Consider the following 4,859-nt stretch of genomic DNA (forward strand, 5'->3'; position numbering starts at 1 on the left):
GCATCCCATGTAGCACCCTTGGAAGATCTCAAGACACTTCCCCTTCCCCCAACACACACATGCACCCTGTTTCTTCAAACCATGGTAGATCATGAAAACTACTATATCCTTTTGACTAATGTGTGAGCCCTCTCAGCCTTCATGATCTTTCATGGTTTGAAGAAATATATGTGTGTGTGTGTGTGTGTGTGTGTGTGTGTATTCATGTGTTTATATTAAAATATATGTGTGTGTGTGTGTGTGTGTGTGTGTATACTATAACAATATAATAACAAAAATAATAGCCTCAAAGAGATGTAACAGAGGGAGACCTTGGCTTAGCATTTCTGGGGTTTCTAAAGTCTAAGCTACCCTGTGCAAAAATGGATTGTTGTGAAACAGCAACCTGAAATCCACCTTAGCACAGTGAATGTAAAACTGTGAGTAAACAGGGTACAAACAAGAGGCCCTTTCTATACTCCATTTGATTTTCCATATTTACCCACAGCTTTTTCCCCCAAATTAGCCCTCCAAACTGGAGTGAGGGGAGGAGGGGGGTAGCTTAAGCAGAGAAGTTGATATTTCTTTGATGGAGTATAAATGCAGGGAGATGTTGTGCTCTGAAGGCTGCCAAGAGAGCAGCTGCTTTTCTCTCTGACCTCAGCAAGTAGAGAGGTGGAGTCCTGTTTTTACCCTCTCACACTGACTATTGGCTCAGTGCTGTAACTTGTACCTGAAGCAGCAATTGCGCTGTTCATGATACATGAGAAGCAAGACTTTATTATTTACAGGAACTTATATAATGAACTATTTCTAATAAAGAAGTAAAAGTCTTGCTACTGCCCTTGCAAGGGTCCAGGACCTAGCCTTATTATTGTTCTGCCACAACAGAAAGTGCCTGCTCCTCACCCAGACTGTCTCCTAGTATGCTATACCTCCTGGACACACTGATTCTCTACCAGGAGGCCAGGGCACCCTGGGGTGCATTGAGATCTTTCCAAGGGTGCCATGGATGGTATGCAATGGTAGCATTGTTTGGTGCGTAAACTTGGCTCTCAAGATAAATCCAGAGATTTCACACAGGACTGTAGAGTATTAAATCTAGAATAATCTGACCTGGTTGGGGCTTTCTGAGGGCTTTGAAACAGAAGAATTGATCTATTATTTTTCTGTAATCAAAAAATGAGTGAAAACTAAAAGTTGACATTTTCCATGGAGTGCTTTGAGTTTAATGAAAGGTGCTATGAGTCTAACAATGCTGAGAACCACTGCACTCTGTGTTTCCAGGAGAACTTGCTCTATATCACAGTTGGGCCACAACTTTGGAAATATTTGCCCTGTCCATTTTGCCTTCTAAAAACAAGGTGTGTATCTGATTTGGGGATATGTGGTACTTGAGAAAATACTGTTAACTTCTGGAGCACAGCAGTGGCACAGCTGGTTTCAGGTTTGTCAATGTGGGGTGTGATCCTTCACTGCTGTTTTTCATATGGCGCACACTGTGTGTGCTTTGAATGCTCCAGGGAGGGAGAAGAATATTGAGTGAAAGTTTAAACTTGTGTTGAAATATGCCCAGCAGCTTTGCTATTTCTCTTAATACCAGACATTCTCAACCCACTCAGAAGCTGGAGATGACAAAGGTTTTAGACTTTCACATCACTGAAAACTCAGCTGCAAGAAATAACATTTGCCAGTTTTGTGGGGGGTTTTTCTTTCCCACATTTAGATTATTCATTCTCACTATTGCCATGAAGCACTAGCTTGAATGTTGTGCTAATGTTTCAGTCACCAGGATGATGCTAGCTCAGAATGTCAGTGTCACCAGCTCCCACTATTTTTATCTTGTGACTTTTGGTGCTTTCATTTAAGGGCTGGAGCTGGAGCTAAGTATTGTGAGACTCTCAGCTTTCTTTCATTTCTTTTTCTTTTTTTTTAATAAGTTTCTAGGCATCGTGATGTGACAATTTGGGAATTGGGTCTACATACAAGTTATGGATTTTGGTTGATAATGTGGAGTTATAATCAGATTGCTGTCTTTTTTAATGCCTCTTTCTGAATGCTCTTTCTGACGAAATCATCAGCAAAGCTAACTGCACTTTATCATGCATCAGCAGATGTATGACAAATAATGCCAAGGAGGTGATACTTCCCCTCTATGTGGCATTGGTCAGACTGCAGTTGGAGTACTGTGTCCAGTTTTGGGCACTGTACTTTAAGAAAGATGTGGATAGCCTCGAGAGGGTCAAGAGGAGGGCCACTCATATGGTTAAGGGTTTCCAGGCCAAGCCCTATGAGGAGATACTAAGGGACATGGACCTCTTCAGCCTCCGCAAGAGAAGGCTGAGAGGCAATCTTGTGGCCACCTACAAATTCATTAGGGGGACGCAGCAAGGAATTGGAGATGCTCTGTTCACCAGAGCGCCTCTTGGAAAGGAACAATGGTCACAAACTGAGAGAGAGCAGATTTAGGCTAGACATCAGGGAAAACTTCTTCACAGTAAGGGTGGCCAAAATTTGGAATGGGCTTCCAAGGGAGGTGGTGCTCTCCTTTACCTTGGGGGTCTTTAAGAGAAGGCTGGATAGGCATCTGGCTAGGGTCATCTGACCCCAGCACTCTTTCCTGCCTAGGCAGGGGGTCGGACTCGATGATCTGTTAAGGTCCCTTCCGACCCTAGCATCTATGAATCTATGAATATATATCCAATATTGCTGGCATCATGTTGCATAACTTTCTTCACAGGTTAGCTGGAGCAGAGGAGGACCAGATTCTTCTTATCTGTGTGTACAGAAAAGATCTGGGGAGAGGGAAATTTCCACAAAACAAAACACAGAAACTGGCTGTTGGAGAAGTATAAAATGGTGAAAGCTTACAGACACTAACTAGAGATTTATAGTGGGAGAGTGGAATGGTTTTTGTAGAAAGAGGCAGGGTCTGATTTAGCCACTAGCACAAACCAAAGAAAGAGCTGAGCTGGGAGAACTCTGCAGTTCAGAAGAGAAGCCATGATTTGCAGGAGGAGCTTGGACAATCCCAGAAAACGGTACTCAAAGGATGCTTCAGAGTGGTGTGGAAATTGAGGCAGGGAAATGTGTGCAGCGTTTACTATTTTGTCCACATCAGTGTATTTCTCATGTTTTTAAGTAGAGAGCAATAATCCTTTAGAATCCTTTTCAAAATGTGTGTTTGTTACATTGATCATATGCCCAAACAGAAGTGAACCCCAGAGTGTTACAGTTCTGGGGGACAGGGTGTGTAGGCTATTCATGGAACCTGGGGGTGCTGTGAGCCTGTTGAAGTTGGGCTCCAGAGGTTCATCTCTGTGAAGTGGGTAATGGATTGAGAGACCCAGGGAAGAAGTGTGCTGCAGCCTAGCATGACCTAAGAAGCTTGAAACAGGTGAGCTGAGATCCATCTCAGTCTGGTAAGTGTCCAACAGGGAGCCCTTGACCAGATCCGTGCCATGTAGTTATAGCAAAGAGCTTGGTAAAAAAAACAAACAAACCCTGAGTGTTTCACTTATTTAATTGTCAGGGCAATCTCATGACATTTTGAATGATTAGGACTGTCAATACCGGAACAGGCTATTTGAATATAGGCTAGCAATAGCAGAGGATCTAATAGGAGAAAAGTATGTGCTGCATCTGTATTTAAAAAGGGAGCAATGGGTGGAACAGGCAAGCTACAACTCTGAATGGAAGATTACAAGGCAAATAATTTATTTTCTCTCCCTGAAAACAAGCAAGTACAGATTTGTTAAAGAGAATCAGCACAGGTTTCTAAGTACATGAAAGCTGTAAACACCGAGAAAGGCAAATTATCACAATGGTTCACAGTGGCACTGCGTACCGTGCTGTGAAACCACACCTTTTGGTACTGTGCTTCAGTTCTGTCACTCCATTATATTAATTGGATAGAAGCAAAGAGGTACAGGAAAAAAGCAATTAATTGGCAATTAATTACTGGTACTTGGAAAGATTAGGGCATTTAATTTGTGTTCATTTGAAGAGGGAATGGATATTAGAGTTTGCCTACACGATTTGAGTACATACTTTTTCACTAAAGCAGCCTTGAGCCTGGGGAAAATTCACTGTAGTAAATGAGAGGCAACTTTAGTCTTAGCAGCATGTGCTGGACTGTGGCAAGAGTAGCTGGATTGCAAGTTTAGATTGCTGTTTTAAATGCTTAACTGAGCATTTGGGGACATCGTTTGAATGAAGAAACCTGTCTAGGCCTCAAGCTTGCATTCCAGTATAAGCCAGTATCCCCCATTCTCTCTCAGAGCAGATACCCCCCCAACTCATTTTTGGTGCTGCTGTTCTTGTGATTTCTCACTTTTTCCAGAGCGGCCAGCTTTCACTCTTGTGCTTGTCAGGCCCAGATGCAACCAATTTTATTTCTTCATGTATTATGGCCTAAAGTATAGAAAGTGAGCACTCATCTGAACTGTATGAAGACTGTGGTAACAACTGCGGGAACCACAAGGAGGCCTTAGTGTTCAATGCACAGTCAAGTAAAAAAAATAGTTCATTTACTCTGTAATCCTTTAAGCACTTCTGTCTTTCTTCTCTGGCAGATGGTCTGTATCTCTGTCTAGTGAGGCACAGTCACAAGAATGTAGTGGGGGAAATATCCCTGGGCTGTGCACCATCTCAGTTGGTTTGGGCCTGCTCTAAGGTTTGACTTATGAATTATGATTTTAATGATCTGCACAGGGATATTGAGGCCCAGATCAGAATAAGGCTCTGCACCACAAGTACTATAACACGTCACTGCCTGATGTGTACTCCCTTCACAGTATAATCAATAGCCTTGTGTTAGGTAGTTAGAGAAGGATCCAATAAAGAACTTGGGCACCTTCCAGTTAGATGTTTGCCCCCAG

Source organism: Alligator sinensis, unplaced genomic scaffold (genome assembly GCF_000455745.1).
Source record: "Alligator sinensis unplaced genomic scaffold, ASM45574v1 scaffold160_2, whole genome shotgun sequence".
NCBI classification, from domain to species: Eukaryota; Metazoa; Chordata; order Crocodylia; family Alligatoridae; genus Alligator; species Alligator sinensis.